The sequence below is a fragment of the Danio aesculapii genome, chromosome 7 (genome assembly GCF_903798145.1).
Source record: "Danio aesculapii chromosome 7, fDanAes4.1, whole genome shotgun sequence".
Classification (NCBI taxonomy): domain Eukaryota; kingdom Metazoa; phylum Chordata; class Actinopteri; order Cypriniformes; family Danionidae; genus Danio; species Danio aesculapii.
Genome location: NC_079441.1, coordinates 42,638,402 through 42,650,783, shown reverse-complemented (window position 1 = coordinate 42,650,783; position 12,382 = coordinate 42,638,402). Strand labels below are relative to the sequence as shown.

Sequence of the window (12,382 nt, the reverse complement as noted above, 5' to 3'; positions counted from 1 at the left end):
TTTTAATCCACCATGTGAATTTTCAGGCAGATCGGACATTGTTTGGCTGAGTTATATGTAATTTTACTGTTGCCACATGGTGGCGCTATGACTGTGACTCAATATTGGCATGTAGATGTCTTCAGGAGAGCAATCTTATCAACCATGTGAAGTTTTAGGCAGATCGGATATTGTTTAGCTGAGTTATAGGCAATTTTAAGTTTGCCAGCAGGTGGCGCTATAACTTTATCGAGTTATTGGCATGTAAACGTGTTCAGGTCAGGACACTTATCAAATGTGTGAGTTTTGAGGCAGATCGGATCATGCGTGCCTGAGTTATAACAACTTGATGTTTTGTGGCGAATCATCAAAGTTTGCGAGTCCGCCACGGACACGCCCATCGACGAAAACTCTAGACCTTCACAATATATAATCGATACTGCTTTCAGATGACACCACTCAAATTTGGTGCTGATATGACCAAATTTGTGCGAGGAGTTTGTTACAACGTAAAATCATGTCATTTCCTGTAGCCAGCAGGTGGCGCTATAACTGTATCGGGATATTGGCATGTAAACGAGTTCAGGTCAGGACGGTTATCAAGCGTGTGAATTTTGAGGCAGATCAGATAATGCATGCCTGAGTTATAACAACTTGATGTTTCGTGGCGAGTCGTCAAAATTTACGAGGCCGCCACGGACACGCCCATCAACGAAAACTCTAAAGCTTCGCAATTTAACATCGCCAAGGCCTTTAGATGACATAAGCCAATTTTCGGATGAAATCCCTAGGAGGAGTTCGTTAAAGTACAACGCCTGGAAATGGCAAAATCGCCACTTTTTCGCCGCAGGAAGCCATAAATATCCGACTTCCTGTTGGGTTTGAGATATCGCTCCTTGAGACTTTTTTGTAGGTCTTGGCATGTTTGAGGTGTGTGCCAATTTTCGTGCATGTGCGTGATTCGTGGCTCGGGGGCTTGTCCGTATCAATTTTCTAGGTGGCGCTGTCGAGTCATTTTGCCACGCCCACTTCCGAAGCCTATAATAAACGTAAATTTTCGCCACTTTTGGGGCGTGTGCAAATTTTCGTGAGTTTTCGGGCATGTTTAGACCCTCAAAATCGCGATTCATTCGGGAGAAGAATAATAATAATAATAATAATAATAATAATAATAATAATAATAATAATAATAATAATAATAATAATAATAATAATAATAATAAACGGAGCAATTCCAATAGGGCCTTGCACCGTTCGGTGCTCGGTCCCTAATAATAATAATAATAATAATAAACGGAGCAATTCCAATAGGGCCTTGCACCGTTCGGTGCTCGGTCCCTAATAATAATAAAAAACGGAGCAATTCCAATAGGGCCTTGCACCGTTTGGTGCTCGGTCCCTAATAATAATAATAATAATAATAATAATAATAAAAAACATTACAGATACAATAGGGCCTACGCACCGTAGGTGCTCGGTCCCTAATAATAATAAAAAAAAAAACAGGGCGTTTGGGTGGTTCGAAAGACCCACCTCTCACTGACAAAGGTGCAGAATGGGTTCCCCATATGAACTTATTTATCCCTTGTTTGACTTCTATGCTATCATAAATTGTGAAACTAACCAATCAAAAAAGGCTTTAAGACCAAGAGGAAACTTCTGTTGGAATATTGTTATTATGTTTGAATATTATGTATGTGAATTATTCAAGTGGCCAAATTCTGACTGAGGAAAGTTGAATACTGACCAGCTTGTTATTTGCATATAGGCTTCAGTTTTTAATTAAAAAAAGTTTTAACAAATCCCTAGAAAGAATTTAGTGATAAATGATAATAAATTTATATTTTAAAAATATGTATATTTTCTTATTTCTTTATTTATTCATTCATTCATTCATTTTCTTTTTGTCTTAGTCCCTTTAATAATCTGGGGCCGCCACAGCGGAATGAACCACCAACTTATCCAGCACATGTTTTACGCAGTGGATGCCCTTAATTCCAGCTTCAACTCATCACTGGGAAATATTTCTTAATTCAAATTGTTTTATTTAAAAAGCTAATCTCAACATTATTTATAAAACTGTAATATACATCTTACAATTTAAATGCACATTTGTAAATAAACACTGAAAATAGTAAAGTAGCATGGTAAGTAATTTTGCAAAATGGTAGGAAACATTTTGATACATCAAAAAGTGTGGTTAGGATTACCACCCATCAAGAGAATCCAGCAAAAAAATAATAAAAATCAATAAAATTCAGTATTTAATCTCATAATTAAAAAGAAAATGAGGCAAATAACTGCAAGGTCCAGTTTTTTCAGAAAAAAAGAACCACTCATTTCAATAAGCTGGCTACAGGCCTGTATATCGACAACAAAATTATATAATATATACTGCGTTACAGACGATTAAACAATGTTAGAGCAGTTCCCAGTTTTCACAATAGTGCAGCTATAAAACAAAGTTCAAATAGGAGAGCGAGATTAAATGTATCTTATAGATTCCCTTAAAGTACCTTATTCGCTTTCAAGCTGAATTTTTCCGCGATAACTTTGCTGCTTCTTTATTTATATACCATTTTCTTTGATTGAGACGAGTGCTTTTCATTCCCCAGCGGGGGCTCAGCTTTCATCCGCCTGTTTTGATTGGAGGAGGATTTTAGAGGCCGGTTTAACAGTTGCGTTGGCCGCTCGCTTCAGATGGGACCGCACGACAGGACAGATGAGAAACTGCTTCCATCTGAAAAGGCAGGAATAGGAGGGTTGACTCGACACAGTCACCGGCGGTAAGACACACACACGCGCGCACACACATACACACACACATCCAGCTTGCGTTACAACGTACCGGGCATCATCATTCCCGCTGCTGGAGAAGCGGAGCGAACGTGCGCGCAAAAGCAGCAGCTGCACCTGACTGATCGTGGACATACCTCAGTTTTATATCACCAGTCTACATTTAACTGTTGCCTTCGCTTCTTACTTGAACGAGGAAGAGAGAGAGAAAAGAATTCCAGTGGGCTTTTTTATTCCCTTCAATTTTCGGAGAGGACTTTGGCAAGGAGCACCGTGCGTCTGGAGTGCTAATACACTGACTGGTCTTGTTGGATGTTGATTGTTGGTCAGAGAGAAGAAGTGGCTGCCTTTTAGCCGCCTTTGGGACCATCACTGGACAGCCGGTGTCGTGTCTGAAAGTGACCAAAGGTAGGAAGTGATGATGCTGTTTACGACTCAAATGCGCATTATATATGAAGGATGAAATGCAAAGAGCTGTCTTCAGATGAATGGAAAGGACAGGTCAGCCGTTCTCACTTAAGCTTTTATCCATTTCTCAGCAGACAGCTCATTTGCAGTGGATGCACACCTATTGGAAGGCATGCATTTTTTAGTCTGTGGTAAATTTGAGCGCTATTTGGGTGGCATTAAGAGGAGCGATTTGCTTTCGTGGACAGTTTGCTGGACCGTGGAGCTCTTGCTCATGGCTCAGTGAGTAGCTAAACTTTTAGTTTGGAGCTGCTCTCTTCACGATCATGAGCACGACGTTGTGGAGATGCAATGAGTCTGAGAAAAAAATGTCATGAAATCTATTTTGTATAGGATATAGTGCATATCAGAGCAGTGAAGAAATACCATCGATTTTTTAATTGTAATTTTTACGGCGTTGTTAGTTGCCTACTGGATTATGTGGCTTGTTTTTGCCAAACATTTTGATCGATTATTGACATTGTTGGGCACAACTTTGGATTCAGCTGCAATATACTGTAGCCTAAAATCCATAGTAACGATTCCATCTGGTGCACAGTGCAGGCATGAGGTCTCTTGTTTGTTTACATATGTCTTTATATAAAATATTTTTAAGTATTATTTTCACACAAATAATAGGGCTTTTTCCTCCATCACGAGTTTCTGGAGTAAATATGGAAATGCGCGTCGCCTGTCGTTGGAGTGAATCCACAGATGCTTCACCATTCACGGTGGGGAATGGAGGAGTCGTGCGGGTGGTGAGAGTGCACAACCCCGGGCATAAAAACAGTCATATACCCCCCACTGCGAGATTCACACCATGAATCATTACACAAACCTTTTATGACCAATATCAGCTCCGTGTTTCCCCTATAGGATGTGAAGAACTAGAAGACAGTGAGTGATTTAGTGATGAGATAGTGTGTTTGGGTTAAACTGTTGACAAAAGACCGTGGACATTTTGTGGGTTTTACAAAATAATCCTCAATTAATTCATATTTTGGTAAGCATTGCAAATTTTGCACGTGTCCCGTTTGACAATAATGTACTTAGTATGTGCTGTTTGTCAGGCTCAATATGATCATAGATGACTTTGTTAACAACCCAATGTTAATACGTGAAAAAACATAACTAACTAAAAATGCAAGCTAATAATAATAATAATAATAATAATAATAATAATAATAATAATAATAATAATAATAATAATAAGAGCACAGTGTACCATCTCATGCATTCAATAGAGGGTGCTGTTGTTCTTTTCAGCCCTGGCCCAGTTTGCTTACCACAGTTTTGTCTCCGAGGGCCACTCAAAAAGATTGAGCGCCACCGTCTGTGTTGCTCATGCTCCCCAGGGATGCAGAATTCAATCTAGCAGAGGCTCTGGCTAATGCTGTGGCACTTTGTCAGGATTAACATCTTTCTAGTCAGTGGCTTCTGTTACCTTTGGTGTCACATTACCACCTTGGAGTTGTGTGCAGGGAGAAAAAATGAAGCCCCGGTATCTTGCTCTTGCATTGTGTTGGGTGCTGCGCTGCTCCCGTCCCACATCACTGCGGGTCGATAGAGGAAGAGACTCAGTCATTTTCAACAAATAAAGGCATTTGTTATAGTGACTGGTGAAGCTTTTCAGGGAGCCCTTTTCTTAGCACCAGCCACATCTAAACAAGGCAGCATGATATCTGTGCTGAGTTTAATGTTCAAATAAAGGAAAAGAACAGATTGTGTAAGTTCATCTCATTGGTCTGTATTATGCGAGGGAGCATTTCAGTTCAGGTTTCATTAAAGCAGCTGTTTTGAAATGCAAAATTAAGTTGTGATCATACAAACAAAGCTTTGATTATGGTGAAATATAGCTAAATTAATCAGCAAAACTGGATATAGTCAGTCATGTTAATCAATGAAAAATGTCTTTCTGATTCTGCTGGCAGCCGCCTCGGCATTATGGTCTCATTGAGGTGGTTTCTACTCAGACGCAGAATAATGATGATTATGCCGGTACTTGGACAGGGCCAAGTTGTTCGTGCCAACTGTTTCCAGTGCAGGAATTTTATGCCATCTGTTAGTGACCTTGCAACACATTAATAACATTTTCCAACTGGTGGCACTAAATGAGAACCCTAGACTATTCTAGTGATTACATTGGGAATCCCTCATGCAGATTGATAAAAGTGCTTAATTTGATTTGTCTTTTATCATTTAGTCATTTGGCAGATGCTTTTGTGACTTTTTTTGATATGTGTGGACTCATAAGGGACACATCTTCCACCGTATAGTGGCTTTTTCAGAGAGTTATGAAGAGAGTCTGCAATTAAAATATGGCAACAGGAGGATAAATTGGATGCATTCGTTTTTAAAAATTCCCCTCAAAGAATTATTAATAGAGTATTTGACACAGAGCAGAATTATAGCTTCATTTATACAAAGCAGCCTTCATGCTGAACGTGGTTGTACTAATCACTGCGTGGGTGCGTGGAATACATCCATTCACCCTTATGAGGAGCAATTAGCAAAGCAGAAAATCATACACCCTTTTATATGCTAACTTTTAGAGCAGGGGGTGATTTTCTTTTATTCCGTTCGTTCTTGTAATGCCACACTTTACAAGGCGGTGCAGTGACAAACACCACTCATCATTGCAAATCTCAGGAAAGATGTCTAATGAAAAATACCTGAGAGGATCATAGAGATATATGAGGATGAACTGATATGCGTAAGACGATCAACCACAATGTGTCAGTTGCAGTTTGGTGTTTGATGCGATTTGGCATGATATATGATCTCACGTTAAATATTGGTCAGTTGAAAGTGATGCTCTGCAAAATGAATTGGACTATGAATGAAAACACTGGAATATTTTGTGAATTTGCCTGCCAAGTATATGGCATGCTGGTTTTTACTAGGCTTAACAGTTAATATTTTTCATTTACTCTGTATGGCCTGGAGTGTGACAGGCCAAGTAGATTTTTGTCAAAGTAGTTTGGAAAGCCCTTTTTTTCCTGATGTCAAGACCACTCTTTGATCTAGCACTATATCATCATACTCCTTAAAAAAAACTTTAGCCTTTGAAGACCATGATGTAACTTATCATTTTTTGACGGTTGTACTCTGTATTCTTTTATGAATGACTTTACATAGATAATGTACACCGCATATTTGCAAATTATTTAACTGCATTGGTGAAGTCCAGCTAACTTTTTTGGTGAAATACCTTTTGTAGAAAAAGGAATTTATTTATTTTTGTTACTGTTGTCTCTTTTACTTTTCATTAAATATTTGTATTGCTTAATGTGATATATAACCAAACTTCTCTGAGTGCGATTCGTCTTGCATACTAATGAAGCATTTTTGCAGAAGTAGATAAAGCTGATAGAAATGCAAAGGCCTGATTGTCTGATAAAACTTCCTGTAAACAGAGATGGGCTGAAACTGAACACAGAATATTTGCAGTTGAGAAGTCTTATGCTTTTAATGTTGTGCAGAGAATTCGTAGGAAAATAGGATGTATGTTTGTGTGTGGCCAACAGAGGACTGGAGAATGATTGACAAGTGACGAATTCCGCTAAACTCCAACTGTTAATATCTGCTATGTATAAAAAAAAATGTCAGGAAATTTAAATTGTTGCACACCTCCTGATTGCACTGAGAATACCAGAGTTATGTTCATCGAATCATTCACTTGTATCCAAAAAATGACTTATATTTTTGACATTGAAGAAAACCCACTCCTGACCTTTTTTATTTAACGTGCATGGAATTGACTAAATATTCCAACAATTTATTAAATTAATTGTTTTAAATAAAAATAAATAATTTCTTCATAAATTTGGCTATTGCATTTAGGACTAGTATTACCTGTCAGGTATGAAGATATGATTTGTTGGTTTATTTGCTTACAAATATTTTCATAATGTGCTCTGTGTTTATTATATAACCAGGTTTTTTATAATGAGATTCTGTGTATATGTATATATCCTTTCTTTTTACATTCTTTTGCATTTTTCCGCTAAAATTAATCCAATAGACTAAATTTTGCTGTGTTTTCATAGAGCTGACCTTTAGAAAGAAAGCACTGCTCATAGGTGATATGGCTAAGGTGTATGGCCAGTAATAGGCCTGATTCTTCTCTCAGGCTTGCTCAGCCACAAAACAGCAGATAGCATTATGCTGAACCCATTTCCACACAGCACAATTAGACATGAGACATGTAACCTTTTCTTCTATAATATATCCTATGACAAAAGTGCTTCAGTACACCCCCCCCCCCTCTCTCTTTTTTAATCCTCTCAATTTAAATTCCAGTCGTAATATCACTGATAATACAGATGTGATGGGTCAGATATACTGGAAGCACAGGAATCTCATATTTCCCGCATACAGTGCCTCACACATGGATGAAAACATGAATATGGTTTTCTATGCATTAGTTCTTCCTGTCAATCCATGAATTCCTGTAAGCAAACAAGCACGTTATTTGTGAGCCCAGATACCATCCATCTGGTTAGTGTTGCTATGCACAGGTTTGCAACTCTTCCTTTTGGAGTGGGAAAGGGGTGGGAGGATGAGCTGATCTGCAATGACACGCTCCATTACTCTTTCTTTGCATCTGCAATAAAGCTAATTGTTGGGTTCCCTCTGTTTAAGCCCAGCGTAGTCACAATGCACAGTAATATTCTAGGCAGTGAGGAAAACGGGCTCGGGATGTGCTCCTCGCAGACCAATCAGAAAGAGCACACCGGCACAAATGGATCACAAATACCCCCTCCTGCTCCTTCTGAAAGTGAACTAACATCTTTTAATTTACAGATCACCCATAGCCCGCAATCAGAGCGTTAAGTGCTCTGGGTTCATTATCTGGTGGCATATGGTGATGCATTTGCATAATACGCTAATACTAACTCGAACTCTCTCTCTTTTCTCCTTCACTGTGCTATTGGCAATGCACAATTTGATGCAATTAAACTTTTCCCTGCTATGTATACTCATTGTTCTTTTGTCTAATTAAGTCTCGGAATGTAACGAGATGATAGCGAACACACCTTGACTCTCAAGAATCTGATCGTTGTAATTTCGCTCAACATGTATTAGGGTTGTTTTAGAAATTCTGTCTTTAAATATGCATTTGTCGCCTCACTATCCTAGAATAATTGGAAAAGGACATAGAATGTCACTCATGATGACAATAGCTAATACCGGGTATTTGTATCCGCAGCTACTTGTCTCTTACGGTTTGCAATCGCTACCCCATCACACCAGTTTTCGTAGCACCGTTCAAGTGGCTTATTGTTTCCTACTTAATGGTAATGAATATGGCTGCAGATTGTTGATACACAGAAACAAAAAATAGTGAAAGGAAATCTCTTAAAATTAGCTCACTTTAAGACATGAGGCATGAAATTGGATTTTAAGTTTGCTGTAGAGAGAGAAAGAGAGAGAGGGAAAGTGCATTGCTGTTCTCACAGTTCAATGCATCTCTCATTGCTCGCTGTCCTTTTGGTCTGTTGTATTTCCTTAGAGCTGCTGCCTCACCTATTCTCAATATTTAATGTGGTGGAGGGTCTTTTGGGCTTGTAATGAAGTGGAGGTCAAGAGCTTCCTCCAGCTTCTTTCCTTCAAACCAGCCCTGTAAATGTCAGACGAGCTGTGTGAGAAAAGAGACTGAACTTTCCCCCGTCTATCTCAGTCAGTCATCTCTTATTTCTCTTCATCACTGCCCACTCTTTTGCTCCCTCTATCTCCGCCAGAATTTAACTCAGAGCCTTGGCCTCTACTCATCCATAGCCTGAGCTTTTTCCATGTTATATTACCACCTCATCAGCCTTTTTTCTGTCACTCAACCCCTCCTTCTCCTGCTTTTTTTCTTTCTTCTTATCTGATGAAAGACACCGAAAATCTTTCAAAACAAAATGAATCTGACACGTGTGATGTGTATGGTTTTGGATGGCCGCACAGGATGTTTTTCTTTCAGCAGAGCTTTTTGTTTGCTTTGTAATTCTTTTTTTTCCTTGCTTGGCCTCAAAGGACATGGTCATTTCTTTTGGCAGATATGAAGAGAGACGTAACTCATCACCTCCTGGACTTAGCACTTGGGTTTTGTGAGATCCTGGCCATTTTGGTGGCCTCGCTTAAATATTCATCCCTTTAATCCCTAAGCTGACACAATGGTGTGTGAAGAATCAGGCTATGTTCCATCCCACTGACCATCTGATGGGCAGCCTTCTCTAAAGACCTGGCCACAATGCTAGCGTTTGGCTGGTTCACTCAGAGAAAACAAGGGGTCCAAATCTAGCAGCACTGGGGCTTTGTCAACAGTGAATAACAAGCAGGCCAATTACAACTCAGTTACCAAAAGAGCACGGGGGAAAGGCTGCAACTCCCAAATGGTGAGAGAAAACTAGGTTTATGGAGCAGATGATGTGGAAGATAAAAGAATTTGTTGAATAACCTGGTGGGCCAATATTTCAGATGAGAGATACGGATAAAGGCTTCCAATTTTTGTGTTTATACGTAATAAGTCGAATAAATTGAGCTTGCACTGCCGGGACTTTAACAAGTACGCCACTGATAACCTTCTGCGGTCCTTGGCATTCGTAGCCGTGTATCCGTGATCTCCAAGGTCTCATATTAACTTTTGGATGGCAATCTGTCTCGAATGAATTATGGTGCAAAAATAATCCCACGGGTTTGTAATCAGTAATTTTGTTTACTTTTAGCCAATCGCAGAGCTCCAGATTCAGGCTGTGATGCGGCCTTTTCTCTGCCAGCATCTGAGGACTTGAAAAGATATGTAAATGATATTATTCTCTCTATTATACCTCTTGGTTTTTCAGGGAATTATAATGGGACAAGATGGATGATTGATTACATGCATTTATCTAAATTTAACTATCTGAAGAGATCGTTTCCTCCAAGGGAAATTGCATCTAAATCAATAAGGATGGATAATTATTATTATTATTTATTATTTTAATGGAAGAAAGAAAGAAAGAAAGAAAAAAAGAAAGGAAGAAAGAAAGAAAATATGTACGAACTCAAATGGATTGGAACATCTGGTGCTCTATACAGTATAATGCATAATCTCTGATATGCTAATCAAATTTTTAAGGCTTATAAAGGAAAAGGCGCTCAATAGTAGTGGGACAGTCCCAGCATATGCTCCCGGATGCTGATTTTTCCTTTCCTTTTCACATTTTTAAAGAGAAAAGCATTCAGTCGGTCCATCTTACTAAACGTTATTTGTGTCATTTTCTTTTTTAACCCTGAGATCAACAAAAATAGCATGGAACGAGTGAATAATTTATTTAGTTCTGCTTCTAGTGGCTGGGTTAATGGGAAGCGGTTTGGTCACAAAGGCATAGATTTGTAAATGAGGCAGATAAACCTTTGGGTAGACAAGGAGCGTTTTGTTTGACACAGGAATTCTGTTGTTGGCTGTTTTGGTTGTCAAGTACTCTGGGAAGGCAGGATGTGTACTGGGCCTACAATGGGCCTTTCAGCTAAGCATCTCAGATGCACGGCGATGCTGTCCCGCCTCCTTTCACAGTGCCCTAATCTCTTTATCAGGCAGCCACAATGGCGGATTCAGTCTCAGGCTTGCCGGCGAGATCTTAGAGACCAGCAGGCAGACTCTTCTTACTGACCAGCATCTAACCTCAACCAGCTTCAAAGCACAAAGTTTTAACAAGTGGTCAAAGTTTATAGACATGTTTATAAAAAGATTTACAAAGATATATTGATTCATTTGATTTAATTAAAGCATGCAAATGTGCTTGTGCAGTGGTGAGAGTCTAATTTGTTCAGGTCTATTTTGAAATAAATATAAAGACATACTAAATTTATAAAATACTGCTTTCTGACATTTATTAAGTTCATTTTCTTTTAGTATGTTTTATAGGATGCATCCTTTATCAATTTAACTACCCCACCAAGAAAAAAAAAATGGATTGCATTTCTTAACTTCTAGTGTAGCTAGTTAACACACTCAATGCATTTTTTCAACACATCCCATAATTTCTAAAATATCAACCTCTACCAAATGGTAGATATGTTGGTTTATGTTAAAAGTACCAGACTTAATACATAAAATATCGAAAATCTAAAAATATGAAATGTAAGACTAATTTATTTTAAAAATATATTCAAAAAAAAAAAAAACTAAATCATCCTTATTTATTTGAAGTATGCCGTAAAATATTTCAGATTCTCATTTAATATGTTTTGTTGTTGTTGTTTTTTACAATAAAACCAAACTCAAACCAAAGTGTAGTGCACCAGGAATATGTTTTTTTTTTGGTTGAGTGGACAGTCAAAGAGTTAAATATGGTTCTGTTTGTTTAGGTTTATATGAACAAAAGTTTATATCTAGAAAATATTTAGACCAGGGGTGTCCAAACTCGGTCCTGGAGGGCCGGTGTCCTGCATAGTTTAACCCCAATTTGCTTAAACGCACCTGCCAAGAAGTTTCTAGCATATCAAGTAAGCATATCAGGTGTGTTTGATTAGGGTTGGAGCTAAACTCTCCAGGACACCAGGCCTCCAGGACTGAGTTGGGACACCCCTGATTTATAGACCTTTCTTTATATTTTTTTATGATTTTAAAAATGTTGCCTTTAATTAGATTATTATTCAACTAATGTATTTGCACCTAGAATTTGATTGGCATTTGTTTGGGTAATATTTCATCTATTTAATGCTGGGTAATTTAGTTACAAATATCAGTTATCGTTGAGCAATGTGTTTGTTGTCCTAAAATGATTCAGTGATGTCTATTACTGAAATGATTTAGTGATGTTCATTTGGATTACACTGAACTGAACTAAACTGAACATCAACTTCGACAATTGAACTGAAGCAGTTTTAATTTACTAGAACTTCATGTATGTTTAGCTGGTTTGACTGAATCTACATTGTAAAAATTGTTAAAGTAATAAAGATGAAATTGAATTTACTGAACTCCATTAAATGACATTGAGCATTAGATATAGCTAGGCCCACACGGATTCTGCGCGTGCAGAAATCCACAGATTTTAGCCCCTCATTGAGTCCATACGGGGTCACACACCGAATGCGCCGCGTCGTGCCATGCAGTGCCATGTATTTTAGAATTCTAAACATAGGTTTCTATTAGGGTACACACACCGGCGCTGCAAGTTGGCGGCTG

General features: G+C 38.4%; 1 protein-coding gene across 2 annotated transcripts in view; it reads left to right on the top strand.

Annotated features, from left to right (window-relative positions):
• The first annotated feature begins 2,669 nt into the window (after nucleotides 1-2,669).
• Nucleotides 2,670-12,382, top strand: part of cdh11 (cadherin 11, type 2, OB-cadherin (osteoblast)) — an 81,811-nt gene continuing 72,098 nt past the window's right edge. Inside the window, exon 1 of one of the 2 annotated variants that reach the window (XM_056461976.1) lies at nucleotides 2,670-2,765. The gene's annotated coding sequence lies outside the window, so the exon portion shown is untranslated. The other variant, XM_056461975.1, reaches the window with a different exon arrangement.